At 33.1% G+C, this 13960-nt stretch overlaps 1 long non-coding RNA gene across 11 annotated transcripts in view; it reads right to left on the bottom strand.

Moving 5' to 3' along the window:
* The window catches only part of LOC150036431 (uncharacterized), a 33853-nt gene extending 25483 nt beyond the window's left edge, over window positions 1-8370 (bottom strand). For 3 of the 11 annotated variants that reach the window (XR_016529034.1, XR_016529036.1, XR_016529035.1), the window contains exon 1: window positions 7652-8115. This is a non-coding gene — a long non-coding RNA (uncharacterized LOC150036431). The other 8 variants (XR_016529029.1, XR_016529030.1, XR_016529032.1 and 5 more) reach the window with 8 other exon arrangements.
* Between the last annotated feature and the right edge of the window lie 5590 nt (window positions 8371-13960).

The raw sequence follows: 13960 nt of genomic DNA, 5'->3' as shown, positions 1-13960 counted from the left end.
TGGATTGTTAGTTTATGCATTTTCCATTGGCATTATTAATTAAATTTTGGTTTCGGTAAAGAATTTAAAGAATTTAAAAAAAATGGTCGGTTTATTATAGCAGCATTGTAAACTCATCGATGGTAGGATGGAAATCTCGGCGGTCATTTTTTTCTTTGGCAATATGTGTTCTTGCAACCCGTATTCTTGTCTGTGGTATTTGGCATACCCATCACCAATTATGAATGATGTGCTAGTGGTAGATTAAAGTGATTTTTTTTTTTGGTTGATTATTTTGATTAAAGGTGGTTTCTTAAAGTTTTTTTTTTTAAGGAAAAAAAAACCTTAGTTCTATTATTGTCAAAATTAAGGATGTTCAGTTCAACATTCTTGACAAAAGTCCACCAATGTGATGAAATCTATTGGAAAAAAGTTAAAGACCGATCGAAAGAGTTAGGTCTTTAGTTCTGCAAGTTTTACCCATCAAGACTTTCGGTTAATGACTGACTGGAGTTGCCGTTGGGCGAAGGTATCGGTCAATTACCGATTAAAGTCTTGCCGGCGGTTCTTGGTTTTAATTATCAGTTTTTTTTTTCTTCAATTCTTAATGGATGACTTTATGAGTTCGGTTTTAAATTTGATTAATAATAGAAAAGTTAATGTTGTCGCTGTTTTTTTTTTTTTAACTGAAAAGTTATGTTAATACTTAATTGATGAATATGAGTTTAAAAAAAAATTGAATTGTGATTGATAATTTTGGAAACTGGTGGTTTTTTTTTTTAATTTTAAAAAAAAAAACTGATTGAATTTAGTGAATTTATTTTTTAATAGTTTGATAATATTGAATTTGTCAACTATTTGGATTAATTGCTGATTGAACTTCTTGCCTGCGTTTCTAAGTTTTATTGATTAATAACTTGGTGAAATTCTTGAAAAGGGTTCTTAGTTCTTGATGGATAAGTTTGTGAATTAAAATCTACAATTTGATTGTTTTTGTGATATTCACATGTTTATGTTACTTTAATTATATTATGTGTATGCAATTATTAAGTGAATTTTGTAAAAGACTATTTGGTGTTCTTCCTCCTAATATTATTGTATCTTATATTTTAGATTGAATTGGTCAAAAATAATATATTACAAAAGTAGCCTCTATTATCTAGATCGTTTTAATTATGAAATATAAGATGTGCATATTCATGAATTTATGCGGATAATTATCGGCCCAGAGGAAGATAATTATTTGGCCAAATTGTGGGTATGCATGTGGTAATGAGTATGTGGCAATTATAAGGATTGCTCCTGTGAAAAGTAGTCAGTCCAAAGAAAGGCTATTTTTTTTTTTTACAGAGTTAATTGTCAGTACCTTGATTACTACGTTGAGAGTACCATTTACAGTTGGTGTTTTTTGCCCAAAGGCTGGACATCAATGTTGTGCTAGGTATCTTGTTAAAGGGACCCACCACATATGTGAAATTATTTTGTTATGTTTTAATTGTGAGCATATGTTTTGTTGTTTATTGTTTCAGTTGGTCTTACTCAAATATCTGGAAATCTAAGTTCAATCCCTAATTTAATGGATCGAACTTCAAGATTTGGAAAGAAATCCTAGAGATACTTCTTGGGTTTATGGATTTGGACCTTGCATTAAGGACCGATAAACCTACTTCTACTGAGGAACAACCAAATACAGCTAATATAGAGAAGTGGGAACGATCAAATCGCATGTGTCTAATGATCATTAGGCAATCCATTCCGGAGTTTTTTCGAGACTCTATCACGGAATGTGAAAATGCCAATGAGGTCCTTGCTCAAATTGAGAAATATTTTGCTAAAAATGAGAAAGGGAAAGCAAGTAGTGACTTCTTTAACTTCTATGAGGTATAAGAGCAATGGAAACATAAGGGAATACATTATGGAAATGTGTGCCAGATGAAATTCTTGATTCCCTTGATTTAAGTAACTTCAACGTTTGTGTGGAATGTATTAAGGGAAAATAGACAAACATAAAAAAAATTAGGTGCCAACAGATGCTCAGACGTCTTAAAACTAATACATACAGACATTTGTGGTCCATTCCCAACGGCCTCTTGGAATGGACAACAATATTTTATTACATTCATAGACGACTATTCAAGATATGGGTACCTATATTTAATTCATGAGAAGTCTCAATCCTTGGACGTTTTCAAGTCTTTCAAAGCTGAAGTTGAACTTCAATTTAGAAAGAAAATTAAGGCTGTCAAATCTGATCGTGGTGGTAAATATTACGGTAGATATGATGGATCAGGTGAACAACGTCCAGGGCCCTTAAATACCTAGAGGAATGTGGAATCGTCCTGCAATACACTATGTCGGGCAAACTCAGCATGAATGGTATAGCGGAAAGGTGAAATAGAACACTTAAGGATATGGTAAGAAGTATGATTAGTCATTCTTCTCTACCAAAATCCTTTGGGGTGAGGCACTAATGACTGCAACATATATCCTTAATAGGGTACCTAGTAAAGCAATAGCTAAAACCTCTTATGAGTTATGGACAAGAAAGAAGCCTAGCATTAGGCATCTTCACATATAGGGTTGTTCAGTTGAGGCTAGGCTTTATAGGCTTAATAAAAGAAAATTGGACTCAAGAACTATTAGCTGCTATTTTGTTGGGTATTCTGAGCACTCTCGAGGTTTCAAGTTTTATGAACCCACTTCTAGATCATTGTTTGAGACAGGAAATGCTAGATTCCTTAAGAATGTTGAGTTTAAGGGGAAGATAACATAAGGAAAGTTGTTTTTGTTGGTTTCTTTTCATTATAAATGATGTTCAGGCTCTAATTCCTGACTTCATTATTGAACCAATTATAGAATAAGACAACATTGAAGTCCCCGTTGTTGAACCTGAAGTTCAAACTCAACAACTTAAGAAGTGCCACTAAGAAGATCTACTAGAGAGAGAAGAAGTGCAATTCCAAATGATTATATTGTGTTTCTTTAAAAACATCAGGATGATGTGGGCGTAATGGAAGATGATCCAATCAACTTCCAACAAGTTTTATAATAACTCTCAAAAGTGGATAAGTGCATGGAAGAGGAAATAAAATCCATGAAAGACAATGACGTTTGGGAACTTGTCGAACTGCCATCAGGAGTGAAACCCCATAGATTGTAAATGGATATTTAAAACCAAAAGGGATTCACATGGCAATATCGAAAAAGGCTCATCTTGTTGCAAAGAGTTTTACTCAAAAGGAAGATATTGATTACAAAGAGACTTTCTCTCTGGTTTCATCGTAAGACTCTTTTAGGGTAATCATGGCACTGGTAGCTCACTTTGATTTAGAGCTACACCAGATGAATGTAAAAACTGCATTTCTGAATGAGAACATTGATGAGACGATTTATATGGTTCAACAACCAGAAAACTTTGTGTCTAATAATTCAAAGTCTATGGTGTGCAAATTAAAGAAATCCATTTATGGTCTCAAGCAAGCCTCTCGTCAATGGTATCACAAATTCCATGAAATGATAACCTCATTTGGTTTTGAGGTGAGCATTGTGGAAGATTGTGTATATCACAAGTTCAGTGGGAGTAAATCAATCTTTCTAGTGTTACATGTTGATGACATACTAGTAATGATGTAGGTTTATTACATGACACTAAGAGATTTCTCAAAAGAAATTTTGAGATGAAGGATCTTAGTGCTTCTTTTGTATTAGGAATTGAAATACTACGAGATCGTTCTCAAGGTATTTTGAGATTGTCACAAAAGAACTATATTGAAAACATCTTGAGTAGATTTGGCATGAAAAACTGTGTGCCGAGAGATACCCCGATCGCTAAAGGTGATAAATTTTATTTAGGTCAATGCCCCAAGACCACACTCGAGACTAAGAAGATGCAGAAGATTCCCTATGCATCGGCCATTAGAAGTCTAATGTATGCTCAAGTATGTATGCGTCCAGATATTACGTTCATGGTTGGAGTATTAGGCAGATATTTGAGTAACTCGGGGATGGACCATGGAAAGCAGCCAAACGGGTTATAAGGTATTTACAGAGAACAAAAGATTATATGCTCACTTATCGAAGATCGGAAGTTTTGAAGATCATTAGGTATTATGATTCTGATTATGCTGGATGTCAAGACACTTTGCAATCTACTTCAGGCTATATCTTTATGTTGGCTGGAGGAGCTGTATCCTGGAAAAGTGTTAAACAAAACTTATGGCTTCTTCTACCATGGCTGCAGAGTTTATAGCATGTTATGAAGCATCCAATCATGGAATATGGTTGTGAAATTTTGTCACTGCAGATAGTGGTTGGCATAGAAAAACCACTAAAATTATTTTGTGACAATAAGTCGACTGTAATGTATTCCAACAACGACGAAGCAATAGGAAGTCAAATCATGTAGACGTAAAGTTTCTGGGTGTTAAAGAAAGAGTTCAGAATGGTCAAATTTCGATAGAACACATAGGAACAAATTCTATGGTGGCAGATCCATTGACTAAAGGTTTACCACCTAAAGTTTTTCATGAGCATGTTGCTCACATGGGTGTTAGTCACTTTTCTGATTCCATGGTTTAGTGGAAGTTTGTTATTGAGGATGTTCTTTGACCTTATTTTGTTTATTTTCTATATAGAATAAAGTTGATGGTTTGTGTTTTATTATCTGAACTTATTTATCATGCATGCAGTTTAGCATAAAGTTTTTTTTTTTTTAATGATCTCATTAAGGAATTTGGACCAGTTGGAAACAGACATGATCCAGATCACTTTGCATGTAGTTTCCATGTTATCCATCCATACTTGATCTATATCATTAAATGTATTGGAATTGGTGATCAAGGAAGCTTTAGTCATAAGGGTAGTGACGAAAGCCGCCTTGATTCCATGTTAATACAGGAGATGGACCGAATTGAACTAAAGGGGAATTCTATTATTGAAATAACCTGTTTATGCGCGTTTAACGTTTATTTGATTTAATTATATTAGGTATATAGACATAGCCCAAGTGGGAGATTGTTAGACATATTTAAATAATAATATGTTTAATTAAAGTATGGGCTATGTATGTGGATTAATAGGGTTATTTTATTAGATTGGGCCCTATTATGTGATCTAATTAATTAAGGCCTTAGATTCCTAATTGAGTATGAACTTAATGGGTAGAAGCTCTAATTGAACTAGTATATAAAGAGACCTTAGGGCTATTAAGCACTCAGTCTTTCTTGAATCCCATCTAGAGAGATCCCACTAAGGGCATTCGGAGTTTTGGTTGAGGAAGACCATAATCATCCATCAACATCTTGAAGCTATCATCAATTTTGTAATGGAATCCGGTATGTTATTCTTGACAATTTGACATGAATAATCCTAGGGTTTATCTATTCAATATAGATATAAAGAATTTATGCTAACAATTTATAGCTTTGACATTAAAAGTAAGCAACTCATTATTTATTTGCAATTTTGACAAATCATGCTCACGAACATATACAATGTTAAAATCCATAGAAAGTATAAAAAATTTCATTCTATTTCTCTAAACATCATAATTTTTACTACCATCAAAGAATGGAGATCTTTCAACACAATGATCTAAAGTTTCCACAGCTCAAGCAATTAAGCTTTTCAAATAATTTTTCAAAATATTAATAAGATACTTCAAGTACCAAAATAATATTTGAAATGTAATTTTTCGTAGAAGAGTTGTCTACTCTAATACCAATTGTAAGAGTGAGAACTCAAACAATAGGTATCAATCTAAAATGATTTATGAAATTTTTATCAAAACAAGAGACAACAGGCTCTCATACCAATGGTAGTATCGCAACTTGAGAGGGAGGTGAATAGGTTTAATGAAACTAATTTTAAAACTTTTTACTAATGTAAGCCTAATTAAAAAAATTAACAAACTTTTTGTTAACAAGAAATTTAAACAATAAATCTATACAAATAATTTCACTTTGAATTAAAGAAATTAACCATCACACTTTAAAACACAATTTTTAAATATAATAAAATGGTTGGTAAAGGATATATAAATTTAAGAACTACCAATCAAAATAAACATATATGAGCAATTAAATTGACACCAAGAATTTTATAATGATTCGACACAATCGGCCTACATCCACTTTTCCATTAAGTTTGTTTCGATCCTATCTTCTTCATTTGAATTTCAATTTGAGCAATTCAAATTACGTTGGAACCGTTGTTCCAAGCTCTATGCAATAGACGCTTCAAAATATTCAAATTGTTAATGAATAAAAACAGGTTTGTTATCTTCAAAATATTAATTAATTAATTAATTAAAATTAATTAATTTGAGGTTAAAGGTTAAAAAGCCAACAATCCGAATGCACAAGTTCAAATTGTGCATTAGTGTGACTTTGAGACGTAGGAAAAGGAATACGGTGACTTAGCAAGTTGACAAGAATTACAAAACTCATGAGTCTTTGAAATAGGAACATTACAAGAGACCAAAATTTGCTTCAAACTAGAGGAAGCAGGATGTCCCAAGCTGAAATCGAAGACAGAAAATCAGCAGCGGAAGGTGAAGATGTATTGGAAGATGAACAAGAAGGATCGGAAGACGGGTGATAACAATTCACCATCGAGTTTGCCTTGAAGAAGGATCTTCTTGGATTTCAGGTCCTTAACAAGAAAGAAAGAAGTATAAAATTCAACATAAGCTTGATTATCTTTGCAAAGGCGTGAAATACTCATGAAACATTTGGACATATCAGGAGTATGAAGAACATGCTGAAGTAAAACACGTTTTGACAAAATTATAGAATGAGACAGAACCAATTTGAGAAATAGAATATGCTTAGCATTGCCCACCATGACTTGCTTACCACCATGATAAGGTATAAGGTGCATAATGAAGATGAGTCGGGAGTTAAATGATGTGTAGCTCGTGAATCCATCAACCATCCTTCATCAGGTGTTAGTAGTCAGGTACCGTGGAGGGGTCTGGAATGAACGGAAGCCATATGTGTCTGGGCTTGAGGTAAGTTTGGTTGAAAGGAAAGATTATGGCGTTGATGGCAAGTAAAGGCTGTATAACCGAATTTACTACATATCTGACATTGTGGTTTGGGTTTGGGTGGCCATTTTGGATGGTTCTGGGACTTACCTGGGACAATAGAAGGCATGGCCTGTTGGTTTTGATTCGGGAATGGAAGGGAGGATTGTCTTAAGTTGAAGTTAAAAGGCTTTGGAGGATTAGCTTTATTAACATTAAGTTGATCAACTGAATTCTGCTTCTCCAAATGAGTCTCATAAGCAATCAAAAGACTCCTAACATCTTCAAGAGAGGGATGATCAGATCTGTTCTAAATAGATGTGACAAAAGCATTGTATTCACTTCTTAAGTCATCTAAAATATGGGCAAGATGATCACGATAAGAGATAGGCTCTCCTATAACAAAAAATTTATCAGCAACCTCTTTAATTGAGATAGATATTGGCTAACAGACGGACCATCTTTAAGTATTTTCTGTAATTGAGTTTTTAATCCCATAATTCTTTCAGTAGTATTAGAATCATAACTTCGTTTTAAAGATACCTAGATAGCAGAAGTAGTGCCTAAACTTACTATATCACCCATCTTTTCCTCAGACAAAGAAGAATAAATCCAGTATATAATAAACCGATTATACCTCCCCCATACCATAGAATCAGGATTCGGCTGAAGTTGAAGTTGATCCAGAAAATTATGAGGAGTTGTCACCGTGCCATACAAAATGCCTTCAAGACCATTTGCAAGTACAATATTCAGCAGCTAATTCTCCCAGAGCAGGAAATTGTTGTCGTTGAGCTTCACAGAAAGTGGTGTAGGTAGAGACGGGTAAGGATTAGGTGAAAAATTCAGTGGAAATGCTGAAGAAAATTATGGAATATTGAGAAAATTAGGGCGATGAGTGAATTGATTGTAAAACTGATGCGATTGAGGAGAAAGATTTTGAGAATAAAAATGTTTAGGAGGGAAAATTGGTGGTGGGCACAAGTATGAGATGTAGTGAAAGGTTTGAAGACACTCTAAAGTTTCATAGCGGAAGCGGAATCGGTCCAATTTTATTTTCACATAACAAAAATTTTGGACAACAAACAATTATGCATTAACAAGAAAAACTACAGCATACTTTAAAATAGAGGAAGAATAGTGCTTAGTCTTGAAGCCAAAGATCTTCACGAAATCCTCGAACAAGTCAATAACAATTCGTTGAAACACGAACATCCAATGATGACATCACCACAAGTGAGACCTCCGCATTCTCTTTTGGGATAAGAATCCACATGATATGTGGGCTTTGTGTATTTTGGGAAGAGGGAATAATATTTAGAGGAGAGAAAAATTCTTTTTATTGGGAGAGTTTGCGGAATCCACACACAGAGTCTGTGAAAAACGATGAAGATGAAAAAAAAAACCAAAAAACTGACCCACTCACGTCTGATTGAGAAAATTAAGGGGAAGTTCCCTTTAATTTTGAAATTTAAATTTAAAATAAAATAAAATAAATTTAAATAACAATTATATATATTTTTATATATATTCATAATAACTAATTTATTATATGTATATATAACTATATGTTATATCAAATATAACACATAATCTATAGTTTTTATATTGTATCAAATACAATATAACTTATAGTTTTTAATTCTCTCAATCATATGTGGTATTTAATATAAATCACATTTATACTAAATTTAATTATATGAATTCAATCCATCTAATTAATATTTGAATCATATTGAAATATTTATTTCCTCTCAAATAAACTTTATATTATAATGTATCAAATATATTTTATTAATTATATCACATATATAATTAATTTAATTATATCACATATAGTTAATTCTCTCAATTAATTTAAACAAATCAAATTAATCCAAAATTGATTCTCATTAATCCCTGTTGAGTTAAAGAGAAGACCTTATGAACCTGTAGATTGAAGCTTCAATAATACTTGAATAATTAATTAAACTTCTTTAATTAAATTATTCAATATCCATTAACTATTGTCATTAAAGACCGTACTCTTCCCACTACAAATATATTTCTCTGTCCATTGAATATAATCAGTGACATAACCCTTCACAAATTGCTTGTAAGTACAGTTGGATCAAAATTACCGTTTTTCCCCTACAGTTACATCTAACTCCTTAAGTACTGATCCCTCTAATGAACATTAAGTCATAGTCCAATTATGACCAAAAGAGGGTGTGGTGTCACATTGTTCGAGCCCTAGAATCAGTCCTTAAGGGAGTAAATTATCTACTTACCCAAACGCTAGAGAATGAATAAATTCCATCATATGTAACTGTGTTCCCAACTCTCCAATCAGACGAATTCCCAAAATGGTAGGCTTATTGAGTCAGCGATCTGGCCATTCTCACCCATACAAATCAAATGACCACCTACATAGGCAAGAGTTCAAAACTCATTTAGGATTCAGGTTATGTCACCTATGGTCATCTTGGTAAAATGTAAGTCTCTATTATGAAAGGTGTTATATAATGAGACTAGTCATTTCATGGTACGGTCTTACACAAACCCCTTTATATAGAATACATCACTCACATGTCTCCACATGAATGATCAGGATCAGATCATTTGTAGCACTTTACAACAATTGTAACATCTACAAAACGGGTTGTATTCATAGTGTCACTAGGATAAGGCACCCAGTCTTATCTATCTACTACAGACCATTTAGGTTATCACTTAAACATGATCCACACGTATATCTCTACATACATGTTTAAGCTACAAAAGAAAACCTTAGATGTTAGTTTATTGGTTTTGTGGGATAATGTTACTAAATGTCGAATAAAACATCTCATATTTTATTAAATAAATAAAATATTTGTACATTACAATTATAAACTACATGACCCACGAGATTTAGGGTATCAACCCCAACAAGGTTGAGGATAACCTCATGGTAGAGGACGCGGTCGAAACGTAGGTGTAAAATGATTACCTAGAGGCCGAAATCGGTAATAAGGAGTAATCACCGGAGATGTAGTAATCGTGGTTTAAACAAACCGATTCGGTATAACCAAAGACGTAGTCTAGAGCAAGGATTGAAATATCGATGACAAAATCGGTATTGAGATCTTAATTTTACAAATATATTGACGGATATATCGATAAAATATTGATGTTGACGGATATTTCTGTAAGTCACGAAATTTATAAAATTTATTTCGTTTCATAATTAAGTTATTTTTACTCCAAAACTAAGCTATGGATATTGTTACTGAAAGAGCCTTTGAAGATCCTTGAGTGGAAGCGTGGAGATCGATCCAAAGTTTATTTTCACATAATCAAACTTACAGAGTACAAATGTTATGCATAATCATAAATTTACAGCAAGCAAACAAAAAGAAAATGAGATAATTATGGTGAGAGAAAACCTACCCTTGAAGAACCTTTCTTCATATATTTCCTTTCTCTGGATCTGTCATGACCATACTCAACCCAAATGGAAACTTACCCTTGAAGAACTTTTCTTCATGTATTTCTTTTCTCTGGATCTGTCATGAACATACTCGACCCAAATGGTCTCCACTACGAAAAAAACCCTCATGTATTCTCTAATGGGATAGGAATCACTAAGGAGTTGTGAGCTCTTAAGTTTTTGGAAGAGAGGAAGTGATTAAGAAGAAAAACTATTTTTCCAGAGAAAAACTTCAATTGTAACATCTATAAAGCGAAAATGAATGATCAGGATTAGACCATTTGTAACACTTTATAACCATTGTAACATCTACAAAGCGGACCATACTCGTAGTGTCGTCAGAATAAAGTATCTAACCTTATCTATCTACTATAGACCATTTAGGTTATTACTTAAACATGATCCACTTGTCTGTCTCAACATACATGTTTAAGATACAGAAGATAACCTTGGATGTTAATTTATTGGTTTGTGGGTTTAATGCTACTAAATGTCAATTAAAACATCTCATATTTTATTAAATAAATAAAAGGTTTGTACAATACAATTACAAACTATAGGATTCTATGAGATTTAAGGCATCAACCCCAACAGTTACTAATAGCCATATTCATATTGGAAAAATAGAAAACATTTTTATGTTTTACGAGCATGTTTAGAATATATTGAAGATATCCATGGATATTTAGTACTGATATCAAACCCTTGAATTTACAGATATATCGGTGGAATATCAATATATCCATAGATATTTTCATCTTTGATCAAGGCAGTCGATGAAATAGCCACATATGTGAACTGCTCAAATGAAGAAAATGACCCTTCACCTGACACCATGGAATAGAATCAAATGAGCCACGGCTCAAATGCCATCATAAAATATTACCAATATGAGTAATAAGTAAACTTCACTAATTCAAAAGAATGAACAAGTTAGAACATATATATGGGAAATACATGCCATGTGAAACTACATGAATGGCGAAAAGATAACAGAAAAGAATAACAAAGAATAAAGCATTTTAGCCTTGAAAAAGATATAGAAAAATAACCCCGCAAATGTATTCTTTCAAAACATAAGAAATGAGCAAAGTAATGTCAACGATGTTAATATTGTTATATAAATATTACAATAAAATAGAAACTAAAACGCACCAAACTGTAAATTATTTCAATATAGAAATGGAATTTGGAATCAGAATGCAAACTTGGCTCTAATACCAATTGAAGGATCTCGTTTTAAGGAAATCCATGAGCGGAAGCAAATCGTCCAAATTCCATTTAGATTGAAAACACAAATTTACAGTAAACATACAAATTACGCATTCTAAGTAAAACTACAGCATGTTTTTAAAAAAGAAATAGAGTTCAAGAGATTATACCTTTGAAGAATACTTCTTCTCGTAAAAACCTCGAACTGTCATGAACTCTACAAACAACAACAGAACTTGAAGACCTTCTTCAAGAAAATCACAAACCAAAATGAAAGACACGGCCACTTGGAACCTTCAGTATACTCGGGGTGAGTTCCAGGAGTTGTGGGCTCTGACTATTTTGGTTAGGAAGGAGTTTGAGTTTTAGGGAGGAAGAAGATTGAGGAAGAACACTATCATATAGAAAGCTTCTCAATCGTGTAGTGTATCAACCTATCATATAGACTCTATATTTTTCGTGTAGACTTGTTAGGGAAAAATAGAAACTTATTTTCATTTATCCCATTTGCCTTTTTTTTTTTAAAAAAAAAAAAAAAAAAAAAAAAAAAAAAAAAAAAAAAAAAAAACTATTTTACCACCACTAAGGTGGTTGGAGAGAAAAAAATGATTATTATTCAAAATAATAAATATGATAAACAACTTATCATATTATATTTATAACATATAGTTTTAATATTGCATCATATACAATATAAACTATAGTTCTTTTTCTTTATTTTATGGCAATTAATATAAATCACATTTATATTAAAATTAACGATAATTTGAATCTCATTCAAATATTTCTTTCCTCCAATTAAACTATAATATATCAAATACATTATAACATTATCAAATACAATATGACCCTTTACAAATTGCTTGTAAGTACAGTTGGGCCAAATTATTGTTTTGTCCCTGTAGTTACCTCTAACTCCTTAAGTACCATTGGTCCCTCTAATGAACAATAGGATCATAGTCTCACTATGACTAAACCCCTTTCAGGTCAGGAGAGGGTGTGGCGCTACATTGTTTAAGACCCAGAATCAATCCTTAAGGGAGCAATTTATCTACTTATCCATGCTTCGGAAAAGAAGTGAATTCCATCTTGTGTAATTGTGTTCCCAGCTCCCAATTAGACGAATCCCCAAAATGGTAGGCTTGTTGAGTCGACGATCTAACCACTCTCACCCATACAAATCAAAGGACCGCCCTCGTAGGTAGGAGTTCAACACTCATTCAGGATTAAGGTCACGTTACCTATGGTCATCCTAGTGAAATGAAAGTCTCTATTATGAACGGTGTTATATAATGAGACTAAACATTTCGTGGTCCGGTCTTATATAAACTCTTTTGTATAGAATATCCCCCCTCGCATGTCTAATACATGAATGATCAGGATCAGATCATTTATAGTACTTTATAACATTTGTAACACCTACAAAGCGGGCCATACTCGTAGTGTCAATAGGATAAGGTACTAGCTTTATCCATATACTACAGACTATTTAGGTTATCACTTAAACATGATCCACTTGTATGTCTCCACATACATGTTTAAGTTACAACGATAACTTTGGATCTTAGTTTACTGGTTTATGGTAAATACAACTAAAATATCACATATTTCATAAACAAAGTGAATAAAAATATTATACATTATTAATCACATAAGTGTTTGTTCATACAAGGTTTACAGACTATAGGACCCTACGAGATTTAGGGCATCAACCCCAACTCCTCTTAAGTGCATCTTCAATGCCCGTATGCAAGAGGGGGCATCTGTTCGACAACATGTTCTCAAATGTTGCTTCATCTTCTAAAAAGGTCCACAAAGGTTCGACCTCTGGAACTAAGTCTGTACCTTCTTCCTCCAGCACCAAAAAGTGGAAGAAGAAGAATGGTGGAAAGGGGAAGGTTGCTGCTAACCCAGGAGTTACTGCACCAAAAGGTAGACAACCTGTCAGGGTTGACAAAGGATATTGGATGTTACAACGATAATCTTGGATGTTAGTTTATTGGTTTGTGGTTAATGAAACTAAAATATCACATATTTCATAAACAAAGTGAATAAAATCAAATATTATTAATCACATACAAGGTTTACAAACTATAGAACCCCACGTGATTTAGGGCATCAACTCTAACAATCTCCCACTTGTCCAAAAGCTAGTGGGGTGTACAAGAAAATAAAATACAAGTACACAAAACAATAAATTAAGGCATAACACGCCCAGTATAAGATCTCTCACTTGCCCTAGTCCAGTCGTGGTCTATCTCATAGACTCATATTCTGTAGGTGACCTTTAAACA

The sequence above is a fragment of the Benincasa hispida genome, chromosome 4 (genome assembly GCF_027475165.1).
Source record: "Benincasa hispida cultivar pf3 chromosome 4, pf3_genome.v1.1, whole genome shotgun sequence".
Taxonomy (NCBI): domain Eukaryota; kingdom Viridiplantae; phylum Streptophyta; class Magnoliopsida; order Cucurbitales; family Cucurbitaceae; genus Benincasa; species Benincasa hispida.
This window is presented reverse-complemented; position numbering and strand designations above follow the sequence as displayed.